The sequence below is a fragment of the Staurois parvus genome, unplaced genomic scaffold, assembly GCF_062004578.1.
Source record: "Staurois parvus isolate SC_StPar_1 unplaced genomic scaffold, SC_StPar_1.0 ptg001454l, whole genome shotgun sequence".
Taxonomy (NCBI): Eukaryota; Metazoa; Chordata; class Amphibia; order Anura; family Ranidae; genus Staurois; species Staurois parvus.
The window spans coordinates 72,708-88,394 of record NW_028319250.1 but is presented as its reverse complement, the minus strand read 5'-3'; the positions used below and the strand labels follow the sequence as shown (position 1 = coordinate 88,394).

The 15,687-nt window shown below is 48.0% G+C and overlaps 1 protein-coding gene across 1 annotated transcript in view; it reads left to right on the top strand.

Moving 5' to 3' along the window:
• Positions 1 to 114: 114 nt before the first annotated feature.
• Positions 115 to 15,687, top strand: part of TTPAL (alpha tocopherol transfer protein like) — a 29,633-nt gene continuing 14,060 nt past the window's right edge. The window contains exon 1 of the mRNA XM_089662290.1: positions 115 to 294. The gene's annotated coding sequence lies outside the window, so the exon portion shown is untranslated. The remainder of the gene's footprint in view (positions 295 to 15,687) is intronic.

Here is a 15,687-nt window from a genome sequence, read left to right as displayed (position 1 = left end):
CCAATACTACTCTGTACTCTGACATCACACAGCACTACCCGAGCGCCCTCTGCTGGGAGCCGCCTCTAAAGGCAACTGGAGACGCAAGCAGGTGCGCGCACGTAGAAGGCGGAGGATAGCGCGCGCCCCCTCACTTGCAGCTGGAACAGCGTCCAGGTGGGAGGTAGCCGGGGACGCGCGCACGTGACCTGTCAGATGAGCGTGCAGGTGAGACGCTGTGCACAGAGAGGCAGGGGGGTGCTGGAGACCTGACCTGCTCCGCCTGATGACACGGACTCCTCCCCCGTCCTGCAGGTAAATGGTGCCTTCCTCCGCTGTACAGGTGATACCACTGGGGGGATATGGGGGGAGCGGATACCTGCATGGTGTATGTGTGTGATCTGTCCTCTGTGGATGGTCATTGTATGGGTGGTCTATAGACATGGTGTCAGGGTGAGCTGTCTATATGAGTGACCAATGGAGCAGTGTGATCTGTATACAATGTATCAGTGTGATCTATCCACAATGTATCAGAGTGATCTGTCCATGTCTGATCTGTATACAATGTATCAGTGTGATCTATATACAATGTATCAGTGTGATATGTCCATGTCTGATCTGTATACATTGTATCAATGTGGTCTGTATACAATGTATTAGCGTGATATGTCCATGTCTGATCTGTATACAATGTATCAGTGTGATATGTCCATGTCTGATCTGTATACATTGTATCAATGTGGTCTGTATACAATGTATTAGCGTGATATGTCCATGTCTGATCTGTATACAATGTATCAGTGTGATATGTCCATGTCTGATCTGTATACATTGTATCAATGTGGTCTGTATACAATGTATTAGCGTGATATGTCCATGTCTGATATGTATACAATGTATCAGTGTGATCTGTCTATGTCTAATCTATATACAATGTATCAGTGTGATCTATCCATGGCTGATCTATATACAATGTATCAATGTGATCTGTCCATGGCTGAGCTGTATACATTGTGTCAGTGTGATCTGTCCATGGCTGATCTGTATACAATGTATCAGTGTGATATGTCCATGTCTGATCTGTATACATTGTATCAATGTGATCTGTATACAATGTATCAGTGTGATCTGTCTATGTCTAATCTATATACAATGTATCAGTGTGATCTATCCATGGTTGATCTATATACAATGTATCAGTGTGATCTATATACAATGTATCAATGTGATCTGTCCATGGCTGAGCTGTATACATTGTGTCAGTGTGATCTGTCCATGGCTGATCTGTATACAATGTGTCAGTGTGATCTGTCCATGGCTGATCTGTATACAATGTATCAGTCTGATCTGTCCATGGCTGATCTGTATACAATGTATCAGTCTGATCTGTCCATGGCTGATCTGTATACAATGTATCAGTCTGATCTGTCCATGGCTGATCTGTATACAATGTATCAGTCTGATCTGTCCATGGCTGATCTGTATACAATGTATCAGTCTGATCTGTCCATGGCTGATCTGTATACAATGTATCAGTCTGATCTGTCCATGGCTGATCTGTATACAATGTATCAGTCTGATCTGTCCATGGCTGATCTGTATACAATGTATCAGTCTGATCTGTCCATGGCTGATCTGTATACATTGTATCAATGTGGTCTGTATACAATGTATTAGTGTGATCTGTATACAATGTATCAGTGTGATCTGTCTATGTCTAATCTATATACAATGTATCAGTGTGATCTATCCATGGCTGATCTATATACAATGTATCAATGTGATCTGTCCATGGCTGATCTGTATACATTGTATCAATGTGACCTGTCCATGGCTGATATGTATACAATGTATCAATGTGATCTGTCTATGGCTGATCTGTATACAATGTATCAGTGTGATCTACGGATATATGCGATCTATGAACAATGTATCAATGTGATCTGATTATATATGATCCATGGGCAGTGTGATTGTGGGTGATGTAATATTTCTCGTATCCTCCTGTGTGTATGGATATTGTATGATGGGATAGACCTGCCTCCTATCGTGTGTGTGGTGCACATTGTCGGTTGTGTCAGTGGTATCGGTGGTATGTGGGTGATTTCATCATTCTCTGCAGTGCTGATCCTGCTCTGTGTGATCTCTGTAATATCCAGATCTATACAGGGGTGTGCATGGGGCGCGGGGGGTGTGCATGGGGCGCGGGGGGTGTGCGGGGCGCGGGGGGTGTGCATGGCGCGGCGCACAGGGGTGTGTATGGTGTACAGCACAGTGGTTGTTGGTTAGTACAGGGACCTTGCAGCACTGGGATGATGACATGACTTCTCTCTAGGACTTGACCTGGCTAGGTCTGGGTTTCCTCCTGCAGTCCAAACACCTCCTTGTTGGTTGAATTGTCTCTCTCACTGGCTCCGTTGTGTCTTTAGAGTATCAGCTCTATTGGATCTGTTGACCAATGTGAATCGTCTTATCTGCCCCTTTGCACCAAGGGAGCTCACAATCCAATGTCCCCTCCATAGCTATTTACACACCATGGGGCCCTGCTGGGTGGAACCACTTTACTTGTCCTTCGGTTGCTCATGAAAACCCGCACAGACCTATGAAGAACATAGAGGACCTGGGCAACAGAGAGCCAACATTTCGAGTATTGGCTGCTTGTCCCGATCCAGCGTGTTGCCCTTGGGACTGCAATGCATACCACACGTGAATTGATATCAAAAGCAAAAATCTGCTTTATTATACAAAAATTCTAAAAACCACCGTGTACATGCTAAAAACATAGAACATCTCTGACAACAATGACGTGACCCCCATGCTTGTAGATTTAACCAATATGCAGATAAATAAAATACTCTCAGATAGGTACATGAAATGCTTTTCGGTCAGTCCAATCCAATATCAGGGCATTTTAGTGGCGGAGATGGAAAGCAGTAAATTATACACCTTGTCCCACTCAGAGGTATTGATTGTGGACCTTCAGAGCACAGTGATCGGGAACGTAATGTGGAGGGTCATGGGTGGTCACCCAATCACCCCAACACTGGCAGCTGGGGCAAGGATCCCGATAATAGCCAAACTGTCCCAACAAGGGTCACATGATAACAATAGGAAGTGCTGTAACTGTCATTCTATGGATACACTATATTTCCAGAAGTATTGGTCGGCCGGTCTTTACACGCACGTGAACCTTAATGGCCCCCCAGTCTTAGTCCGTAGGGTTCAATATTGAGTTGGCCCCGCCCTTTGCAGCTATAACAGCTTCAACTCTTCTGGGAAGGCTGTCCACAAGGTTTAGGAGGGTGTCTATGGGAAGGTTGGACCATTCTTCCAGAAGCACATTTGTGAGGTCAGGCACTGATGTCGGGGGAGGAGGCCTGGCTCGCAGTCTCTGCTCTAATCCATCCCAAAGGTGTTCTGTCAGGTTGAGGTCAGGATTCTGCAGGACAGTCAAGTTCCTCCACCCCAAACTCAATCATTCATGTCTTTATGGACCTTGCTTTGTGCACTGGTGCGCAGTCATGTTGGAGCAGGAAGGGGCCATCCCCAAACTCTTCCCACAGAGTTGGGAGCATGAAATTGTCCAAAATGTCTTGGTATGCTGATGCCTTAAGAGTTCCCTTCACTGGAACTAGGGGGCCAAGCCCAACCCCTGAAATACAGTCAGGCAAGTACCGTTCTCCTGGCAAACGCCAAACCTAGACATGTCCATTGGATTGCCAGACAGAGAAGCGTGATTGGTCACTCCAGAGAACACGTGTCCACTGCTCTAGAGTCCAGTGACAGCATGCTTTACACCATGGCCTCCGACGCTTTGCATAGCACTTGGTGGTGTAAGGCTTGGATGCAGCTGCTCGGCCATAGAAACTCATTCCATGAAGCTCTCTATGTACTGTTGTTGTGCTAATCTGAAGGCCACATGAAGTTTGGAGGTCTTTATCTATTGACTCTGCAGACAGTTGGTGACTTCTGCGCACTGTGCACTTCAGCCACTGACCCCGCTCTGTCATGTGACGTGGCCTACCACTTGGTGGCTGAGTTGCTGTTGTTCCCAGTTGCTTCCACTTTGTTATAATCCCACTAACAGTTGACCGTGGAATATTTAGTAGCCAGAACATGTCACGGATGGACTTATTGCACAGGTGACAACCTATCACAGGACCACGCTTGGAGTCGCTGAGCTCCTGAGGGCGACCCATTCTTTCACCAATGTTTGTAGAAGCCTTGTACACTTCAGCTCTGAGAATTAGGGCTCATCCCTCGAAACGCACAAGCCATTCTTGACACCATGCAGACTGTCCTCACCACTGATGTGGTATCGTGGACCTCGAGGTGGACTTCTCTACATTTTAATACACGCCTGTATTTCACACATGTTTGTGAACAGACAATTTCTATACTTTTAGTTCTAATAAATGGTGTCTCTGGTAATGCACTAGGTTGGTGCTCCCCAGGGGCGGACTGACCATTTGGAAACTCGGGCACTGCCCAAGGGCCCGGGGTCAGTAGGGGGCCCCATGAGATGCACCTGGTACCTTTTTCATAGGCTTTTTTGAGTTTGGGCAAGGACACAGGGGCCCCATGATCCCCTATTGCCCGGGGGCCCCATTGAGTTGTCAGTCTGCCCCTGGTGCGCCCTCTTTTCTTTATTGTCATTTTCAGTGCAGTGAGGACACCCACAGTCCTATGAGGGCAGCAAGACCAATGCCACTTCTTAAATTGATCAGATTATGGTACCATTGAAATACATTCCTAACATCACACTGAAGCACAAGAGTTTCATTATTATTTTGTTTTTTCATCATTACTTTGGACGTGGACTTCTGCATGGAGCATCAGCATGGCCGTATGCAGTCTCAGCCTAGAGTGTGCATGGCAGGGGGGCTACCCTGGAGCTCCATAGGGAACCTGCGAGGCAGTGTAGCCCCTCTATAGACCAGGCATTTGCATGCTTCTTTTTGCAGAAATGACCCCCTGCACAGAGAAGATGGTCACAGCTAGGAAGATATATATGTTCTAAGGTGTGTGCGGCACGTCGAGGAATGGACTCCAGTACACCTATGCTGTGGTATTTGGCAACAAGCCATCAGTAGCCGATCCTTTGAGTCCTGTAAGTGGTGAGATGGGGACTCCATGGATCAGACTTGTTTTTCCAGCACATCCCACAGATACTCATTGGGTTAAGATCTGGAGAATTTGGAGGCCAAGTCAACACCTTGAATTTGTTACTGTGTTCTTCAAACCATTCTTGAGTTCATCAGACCAGTTCACCTGTCAGTGGTCGTAAAGTTTTGGCTGATCTGTGTATATGTGTATGTATAGGGTATGTTGGTAGATTTTTTTCTTCCTCTTAGCAAGGGTTAATTAGCCTTGAACTGAATACAATGAGAAGTAGATATGTGACCTGTGGCGGTATGTGTGTGACTGGTATAGCAGTGCTGGCTTGCCTGTCTGTGTGGAATGTATGTCTGATATATAGTTCCCTGTCCTGTAGACGTTGGCTAATTGTATCATTTCAACTCGAAGGTAAGTATCTATAAAAGCTTCCATTACAGCTAAGTACACGGATACAATACATACGATATATAGGAGCCATGCTACCTACCAAAGGATTTGTATTACTGTCCATCCAATCCTGAGATTTAGATAGCTCTGCCACACAGCACTGCCCTGTCTGGCAAGGCAGAAGACCTGACTTTTCTCTATTGCTGTTAAGTAATGCTTTACAGGTCATGCCCCCCCCAAGCCTGCGATTGGACAATGACACATTGACGGAACATTGGTGTAGATTTATAAAGGACAAAGCTGGATTTCTCAGAATCAAGAGTTGTCCGTGGAGGCCCGAAGGGTTGTCCGTGGAGGCCCGAAGGGTTGTCCGTGGAGGCCCGAAGGGTTGTCCGTGGAGGCCCGAAGGGTTGTCCGTGGAGGCCCGAAGGGTTGTCCGTGGAGGCCCGAAGGGTTGTCCGTGGTGGCCCGAAGGGTTGTCCGTGGTGGCCAGTCAGGCTGGATTTCTCAGAATCAAGAGTTGTCCATGGAGGCCCGAAGGGTTGTCCATGGAGGCCCGAAGGGTTGTCCATGGAGGCCCGAAGGGTTGTCCATGTTGGCCAGTCAGGTTTCATCAAAGAGGATGAACCCCAACCAGGAGGCACCCATCTTCAGTAGACATTGCAGGGTGGTGGGATGTTTGGTATTTTGGTTGGCTGCTGGGTTCCTGGACACCGGCAATCATGTAGGGTGAGAAGTACTACAGACACCTCCCACTGCAGCTTATCTGGGGAAGGGGATTGAATACATATGTGATTGCTCCCCCCCACAGAAGACCTACAATCCTCTATTGTCTATGGGCCCCTGAAGCCTACAGTGAGGGTCACATAACCCTCATTAGACAAGCAGTATCTTTATGTACACATTAAAGTGGACCTGTCACCACAGGACTCCCCACCTACCTCATACAAAGTCATACCCGCTACCAGTAGTCCAGCTCTGCTGTGGACTGCAGCTAGCGTGGAGGTATTTTCCCCTATTCACACTCCCCCCCCCCCCCCCCCCCCCCCCAATGAATAACATTTGATCTGCAGAGAACGTAGCCTGAGAACGTTGCCAAGCGATCAGTGATGGCATTAGAACAGAGTTTTAGTCCATAATCCAAAGTTCTGTACACAATGTATCAGCCAACGTCCCCAAAGATTTCCGTACAATGTGATGATTAACTATTCTGCTATTGCTTGCCACTCTCCTCATGAAATGTTGGCCACATGAGTTCCACCACCATTCACTCTGTGCTCTCACCTGAACCTATGTTAACAATAGATCACTATGGACATTCCCCTGTAAGGGGTCTCAACCATCTATTTGGGGAATTTCCAGATTAAGCATCACACCACCTCTCCAGCTCTTGCTATTGGACTCAGTAATTTGTGTACAGAACACCCTCGGCAGCTTCTCAGAAGCGAAGTACATTTGGGTTTCGGCATCGCCTCGAAAAAAACAGTGTCCTCCACTTCTGGGTTGGCATGATGATGTTGTATAGCTCCGCCTTGACGTGTTTCGTCACTGCATCAGGGGACTTCAGGTGAGAGTGAATGGTGGGCAACATTGCATGGGAACATTGGCAAGCCATAACAGAATAGTTAATCATCAAATTGCACAGAAATATTTGGGTACTGAGTTATTGTGTACAGAAATTTGGATTATGGACTAAAACACTGTTATGAAATCACTGAACATTTTACCATAATTTATTCACAGTCACTGATTAATTTCAAAGTGTTACTAAACCCACAACTGTAAAATCAGTCTGTATATGCAGTAAAGCATGCTTGGTATACTCACTGTGGAACCTAAGGGGTTAATCCTCTGCATTGTGTAAAAAGGCTGTTTGATCCTGTCTTCTCTAATCTTCCCCTAATTCCAGTGTCCCCCTCTTATCTCCTGATAAGACATATCGTGTGGAATCACTCTGCACATGCTCAGTTTGGTGTGTAGTGCTAGAGAGGGTTTTTTTTTTCTTGAGAGAGGGCATGTGATCAGCACCGGGCCAATCAGCACTGTCCAGACAGAGGTCAGGGGTTCTGCATCATCCTAGAGCAAAATTAAAACTTCCCCTTCAAGCTTTAACAAGTGCTCTGCTGGACACTGATAGAAGTCACAAGACTGCTCTAACTGCTGATGAGAAAAGATATTTAGCACTTTATATTTACTAAAATAATTGCATTTTCATGTTCTGTGTACTGTGGGAGACCAGATATAGTGAATGTGGGGTCTGGGGAGAGTGGATAGAGTGAATGTGGGGTCCGGGGAGACCAGATATAGTGAATGCAGGGTCCGGGGAGACCAGATATAGTGAATGCAGGGTCCGGGGAGACCGGATATAGTGAATGCAAGGTCCAGGGAGACCAGATATAGTGACTGCAGGGTCCGGGGAGACCAGATATAGTGAATTCAGGGTCCGGGGAGACCAGATATAGTGAATGCAGAGTCCGGGGAGACCAGATATAGTGAATGCAGGGTCCTGGGAGACCGCATAGAGTGAATGCAGGGTCCTGGGAGACCGCATAGAGTGAGTGCAGGGTCCAGGGAGACCAGATATAGTGAGTGCAGGGTCCTGGGAAACCAGATATAGTGAGTGCAGGGTCCAGGGAGACCAGATATAGTGAGTGCAGGGTCCAGGGAGACCAGATATAGTGAGTGCAGGGTCCAGGGAAACCAGATATAGTGAATGGGGGGTCCGGGGAGACAAGATATAGTGAATGCGGGGTCCTGGGAGACCGGATATAGTGAATGCGGGGTCCTGGGAGACCGGATATAGTGAATGCAGGGTCCTGGGAGACCGGATATAGTGAATGCAGGGTCCTGGGAAACCGGATATAGTGAATGCGGGGTCCTGGGAGACCGGATATAGTGAATGCCGGGTCCTGGGAGACCGGATATAATGAATGCGGGGTCCGGGGAGACCAGATATAGTGAATGCAAGGTCCGGGGAGACCGCATAGAGTGAATGCAGGGTCCTGGGAGACCGCATAGAGTGAGTGCAGGGTCCAGGGAGACCAGATATAGTGAGTGCAGGGTCCTGGAAAACCAGATATAGTGAATGGGGGGTCCGGGGAGACAAGATATAGTGAATGCTGGGTCCGGGGAGACCAGATATAGTGAATGCAGGGTCCTGGGAGACAGGATATAGTGAATGCAGGGTCCTGGGAGACCGGATATAGTGAATGCGGGGTCCTGGGAAACCGGATATAGTGAATGCGGGGTCCTGGGAGACCGGATATAGTGAATGCGGGGTCCGGGGAGACCAGATATAGTGAATGCAATGTCCGGGGAGACCGCATAGAGTGAATGCAGGGTCCTGGGAGACCGCATAGAGTGAGTGCAGGGTCCAGGGAGACCAGATATAGTGAGTGCAGGGTCCTGGAAAACCAGATATAGTGAATGGGGGGTCCGGGGAGACAAGATATAGTGAATGCTGGGTCCGGGGAGACCAGATATAGTGAATGCAGGGTCCTGGGAGACCGGATATAGTGAATGCAGGGTCCTGGGAGACCGGATATAGTGAATGCGGGGTCCTGGGAAACCGGATATAGTGAATGCGGGGTCCTGGGAGACCGGATATAGTGAATGCGGGGTCCTGGGAGACCGGATATAGTGAATGCGGGGTCCTGGGAGACCGGATATAGTGAATGCGGGGTCCAGGGAGACCGGATATAGTGAATGCGGGGTCCTGGGAGACCGGATATAGTGAATGCGGGGTCCTGGGAGACCGGATATAGTGAATGCGGGGTCCTGGGAGACCGGATATAGTGAATGCGGGGTCCTGGGAGACCGGATATAGTGAATGCAGGGTCCTGGGAAACCGGATATAGTGAATGCGGGGTCCTGGGAAACCGGATATAGTGAATGCAGGGTCCTGGGAGACCGGATATAGTGAATGCGGGGTCCTGGGAGACCGGATATAGTGAATGCGGGGTCCTGGGAGACCGGATATAGTGAATGCGGGGTCCTGGGAGACCGGATATAGTGAATGCGGGGCCCGGGGAGACCGCATAGAGTGAATGCGGGGTCCTGGGAGACCGGATATAGTGAATGCGGGGCCCGGGGAGACCGGATATAGTGAATGCGGGGTCCTGGGTGACCGCATAGAGCGAATGCGGGGTCCTGGGTGACCGCATAGAGCGAATGCGGGGTCCAGGGTGACCGCATAGAGCGAATGCGGGGTCCAGGGTGACTGCATAGAGCGAATGCGGGGTCCGGGGTGACCGCATAGAGCGAGTGCGGAGTCCGGGGAGACCGCATAGAGCGAGTGCGGGGTCCGAGGTTTAGTAACACTTTAATTCCAGAAACTGGTGACTCCCACTGATTGCCTCCAGATGTGGTATTATGGCAGTAGTGTTGTTATTTTTTTTGTTTTATTTTTTAGCCATTCTTTGTTACCAGAATAAGGAGGTAGAGGAGGGTTTAGTAACCCTTTAAATAATATATTAGTTATTTGTCCAGGTTTATTTTTTCACAATTGTGTGTTTATGATGACTATATGGAAGGTCATCACACAATAGTGTTTTTTGTTCTTTTTTCAGTAATTTAATTTGGTTGCGCTGCACTTTACCAGTGTGGGGGATGTGTAGATACCAAAATGAAGAGGTTTAACTCTCCAGAATACGGCCAATTAAAATGTGCATTTTGTGTGGACTGGCCCTTTAAATCATGCCTGCTGTGTGGGTCTGGTTGGGTTGGATCGCCCCGTCATGTCTGCAGCGTACGGGATGCGTCATGACGTGCCGCTGTGACAGTTGAAATGACAGTGTTGCTATTTGCAGGAAACGTTGTGTCAGGAAAGCAGTTGGTAATCACTTGGCAGGAAACCGCGGTGCTCTCGTCAGCTGCACTGCGCTGTCTGCCGTCACATCTATTGTACTGACTGTAAAAATGAAAACTCCCAGAAATGTGCAAAGAAATGACACACGACGGCTGTCAGAGTAGATGTGAACCAGAACTGGGTGATGTTTCGTCTGCCAAAACACTGTGTATCCTAAATAAATGTTGTGTTTTTTTAAAATGAAATTCTTGTTTTTTACTCTTTTTCAACATTTTAGTGCTGCTGATCACCCGCAACCTCTTTGCGGCCGCTTCCGGTCTATATGCACCTGACTGCATGGTATTTCTTAGGGAGGGTAGTCTGGAAAGGGTGCGAAGGATGGGAGCGCCACACGTCTGTAAGCAGTCCAATGTACGGCTAAGCTTGACAAAAGATCAAAAGGTAAAGCCAGCGTGTTTTGGGGGCTTATTGCTCCCCTTCATCAGGGCTTGCATTTGGGCAGTAATAGGAGAACATAATGGGCAAGGATTAGAATAATAGCAATGCAGGCGCTGCCACTAATGTCGGCATTAAAGCCCTGATGAAGGAGCTGTGGCCCCAAGAAACACTGTGGCTTAACCCTTTAGTGCCTAATCAAGGTTAATGAGCCTATTCTGGACCGGTTACTAACTTGGGGCACTCTTTTTAGTCTGCAAAATATAAAGAAGAGAACGCGCTCCAAAAATTTGTCCAGATTACTTTTATTTGTCGTATTTAATAACATTTGATAGATTAGTTTTAAAGTGTTACTAAACCCCAACTGTAAATGCAGTCTGTAGATGCAGTAAAGCATGCTTGTTATACTCACTGTGGAACCCAAGGGGTTAATCCTCTGCATTGGCTGTTTGATCCTGATTTCTCTGATCCTCCCTTTCTTCCAGTGTCCCCTTCTTATGTCCTGATAAGACATATCGTGTGGAGTCACTCTGCACATGCTCAGTTTAGTGTGTATTGCTAGAGAGGTTTTTTTGTTCTTGGGAGAGTGCATGTGATCAGCACAGGGCCGATCAGCACTGTCCAGACAGAGGTTAGGGGTTCTGCATCATCCTAGACCTAGAGCAAAATGAAAACTTCCCCTACAAGCTTTAACCAGTGCTCAGCTGAACACTGATAGAAGTCATTAGACTGCTCTAACTGCTGATAAGAAAAGATATTTGGCACTTTATATTTACTAAAATAATTGCATTTCCATGTTGTGTGTACTGTGGGAGACCAGATATAGTGAATGCAGGGTCCGGGGAGACCAGATATAGTGAATGCAGGGTGCGGGGAGAGCGGATATAGTGAATGTGGGGTCCGGGGAGAGCGGATATAGTGAATGCGGGGTCCGGGGAGAGCGGATATAGTGAATGCGGGGTCCAGGGAGAGCGGATATAGTAAATGCGGGGTCCTGGGAGACCAGATATAGTGAATGCGGGGTCTGGGGAGACCGGATATAGTGAATGCGGGGTCCAGGGAGACCGGATATAGTGAATGCGGGGTCCGGGGAGACCGGATATAGTGAATGCAGGGTCCGGGGAGACTGGAAATAGTGAATGCAGGGTCTGGGGAGACCAGATATAGTGAATGCAGGGTCTGGGGAGACCAGATATAGTGAATGCAGGGTCTGGGGAGACCAGATATAGTGAATGCAGGGACTGGGGAGACCAGATATAGTGAATGCAGGGTCTGGGGAGACCAGATATAGTGAATGCAGGGTCTGGGGAGACCAGATATAGTGAATGCAGGGTCCGGGGAGACTAGATATAGTGAATGCAGGGTCCTGGGACACCAGATATAGTGAATGAAGGGTCTGTGGAGATCAGATATAGTGAATGCGGGGTCCTGGGAGACCAGATGTAGTGAATGCGGGGTCCTGGGAGACCAGATGTAGTGAATGCGGGGTCCGGGGAGACCAGATGTAGTGAATGCGGGGTCCGGGGAGACCAGATGTAGTGAATGCGGGGTCCGGGGAGACCAGATGTAGTGAATGCGGGGTCCGGGGAGACCAGATGTAGTGAATGCGGGGTCCGGGGAGACCAGATGTAGTGAATGCGGGGTCCGGGGAGACCAGATGTAGTGAATGCGGGGTCCGGGGAGACCAGATGTAGTGAATGCGGGGTCCGGGGAGACCAGATGTAGTGAATGCGGGGTCCGCGGAGACCAGATGTAGTGAATGCGGGGTCCTGGGAGACCAGATGTAGTGAATGCGGGGTCCGGGGAGACCAGATGTAGTGAATGCGGGGTCCGGGGAGGCCAGATGTAGTGAATGCGGGGTCCGGGGAGGCCAGATGTAGTGAATGCGGGGTCCGGGGAGGCCAGATGTAGTGAATGCGGGGTCCGGGGACGCCAGATGTAGTGAATGCGGGGTCCGGGGAGGCCAGATGTAGTGAATGCGGGGTCCGGGGAGGCCAGATGTAGTGAATGCGGGGTCCGGGGAGACCAGATGTAGTGAATGCAGGGTCTGGGGAGACCAGATATAGTGAATGCAGGGTCTGGGGAGACCAGATATAGTGAATGCAGGGTCTGGGGAGACCAGATATAGTGAATGCAGGGACTGGGGAGACCAGATATAGTGAGTGCAGGGTCTGGGGAGACCAGATATAGTGAATGCAGGGTCTGGGGAGACCAGATATAGTGAATGCAGGGTCCGGGGAGACCAGATATAGTGAATGCAGGGTCCTGGGACACCAGATATAGTGAATGAAGGGTCTGTGGAGATCAGATATAGTGAATGCGGGGTCCTGGGAGACCAGATGTAGTGAATGCGGGGTCCTGGGAGACCAGATGTAGTGAATGCGGGGTCCGGGGAGACCAGATGTAGTGAATGCGGGGTCCGGGGAGACCAGATGTAGTGAATGCGGGGTCCGGGGAGACCAGATGTAGTGAATGCGGGGTCCGGGGAGACCAGATGTAGTGAATGCGGGGTCCGGGGAGACCAGATGTAGTGAATGCGGGGTCCGGGGAGACCAGATGTAGTGAATGCGGGGTCCGCGGAGACCAGATGTAGTGAATGCGGGGTCCTGGGAGACCAGATGTAGTGAATGCGGGGTCCGGGGAGACCAGATGTAGTGAATGCGGGGTCCGGGGAGACCAGATGTAGTGAATGCGGGGTCCGGGGAGGCCAGATGTAGTGAATGCGGGGTCCGGGGAGGCCAGATGTAGTGAATGCGGGGTCCGGGGAGACCAGATGTAGTGAATGCGGGGTCCGGGGAGGCCAGATGTAGTGAATGCAGGATCCTGGGTTTAGTAACACTTTAATGCCAGAAACTGGTAAATCCCACTGATTGCCTCCAGATGTGTTATTATGGCGTAGTGTTCTCTTTCATTATTATTTTTTTTAGCCATTTATGTTACCAGAATAGGGAGGTAGAGGGGAATCTCCTGCTGTTCCAGTGATGGCTGTCTAAGGGGGGATTTCTCACTTCCTGTTTCCTGCTTCAGGGATAGGAAGTAAAGGCAAATCTCCCCAACAAAACACAAAGCACAAAACTAAGCAAAAAAAAAAAACTGACTCTTCCCTCCACAAAGATAAAAAGTAAGTGGCTTCAGATACATTTTAAACAAGTCTGAAAATCCAGTAAAGCCTTACTTGGAAGAACCGAGGATGGGCACCTACCTCCCCTACCCTCCACCTTCATGGTTTGGTATTTATCATAGTACAGGTACTCTTTAGATGCAGTTGTTTGGTATACAGCCTCGTCCTTCTCACTGCTGAATCGCAGAGCTTCTCCATGCAGCCTGTCACCCCCAGGCCTAGCTCGCGTCCTCTATAATTAAAGCCGCACTATACAGGTCGCCGTGACCGGTTTGCTAACAAGTAAATGTTTTCTTTTATTGGCTCCACATGTAGTGAATCATTAAGAAGCTTCCTCCTGGTCTTTGATGTTCTAACCTGTTTAATTTCCCAGCTCATGTTAATATAGGGTGTGTAGGGTGGATGCCTGGAAATATTATGAGGTAAGATTTGTCAGCCCTAGACAGTCAGATTTCACCAAATTATACCAACATCCAAGATTCTTCATTCAGATGTTGTCCACTCATCTCCACCATGTTCGTTGTCATATTGCAGTGATGCAGCACCTCAAAATCCAATTTTATGTGCCCAGCACTAGAATGTCTTACTTGGGATCTTGACAGCTGTGGCTTTTACAGTGTACACCCATCAGCTTTGGCTTGTTCTCTATAATCCCAATGGCTTGTTTGGAACCATGCTGTGGGCCATGTCCATCACAGATATACAGTTGTGCTCAAAAGTTTGCATACCCTGGAGAAATTGTGACATTTTGGCATTGATATTGAAAATATGACTGATCATGCCAAAAATGCTCTTTTATTGAAGGATGATGAACATATGAAGCCATTTATTATCAAATAGTTGTTTGGCTCCTTTTTAAATCAATGATAACAGAAATCACCCAAATGGCCATGATCAAAGTTTTCCCTCCCCTGGAATGTTTGGCCTTGGTACAGACACACAAGGTGACACACACAGGTAAAATGCCAATTAGAGGTTAATGTCCCACATCTGTGGCTTTTTAAATTGCAATTAGTGTCAGTGTATAAATAGTCAATGAGTTTGTTAGCTCTTACGTGGAAGAACTGACTAGGCTAGATACTGAGCCATGGGGATTAGAAAAGAACTGTCAAAAGTCCTGCAAAACAAGGTAATGGAACTTTATAAAGATGGAAAAGAACATAAAAAGATGTCCAAAGCCTTAAATATGCCAATCAGTACTGTTAAATCACCTATCAAGAAGTGGAAAGTTTGGGGATCTCTTGGTACCAAGCCAAGGTCAGGTAGACCAAAAAAGATTGCAGCCATAACTGACAGAAGAATTGTTCGGGATACAAACGGAAACTCACAGGCAACCTCAAGAAAAATACAGGCTGCTCTGTGTGGTTGTATTGAAGGAGCACAATATGATGACACTTCAACAAAAATGAGCTGAATGGTCGAGGTGCCAGAAAGAAGCCTTTACTGCATCAATGACACAAGAAAGCCCGGTTAGGCATGTCAAGGTGTTGTCAGGCATATTGTAACTGGGATTTTTTGTGGCATTGGTGCAGTAAAAGCTTCTTTTTGGCACCAAACAGCTAATTTTTGTTCGAGTATCACCGTATTGTACTCCTTAAAAACAACCACACCATCTTTTTCCAGAGCAGCCTGATTTTCTTTTGAGGTTGCCTGTGGGTTTTTGTTTGAATCTCAGACAATTCTTCTGGTAGTTGTGGCTGCAATCTTTCTTGGTCTACCTGACCTTGGCTTGGTATCAAGAGATCCCCGAACTTTCCACTTCTTTATAGGTGATTTAACAATACTGATTGGCATAGTCAAGGCTTTGGACATCTTTTTATGTCCTTTTTCCGTCTTTATA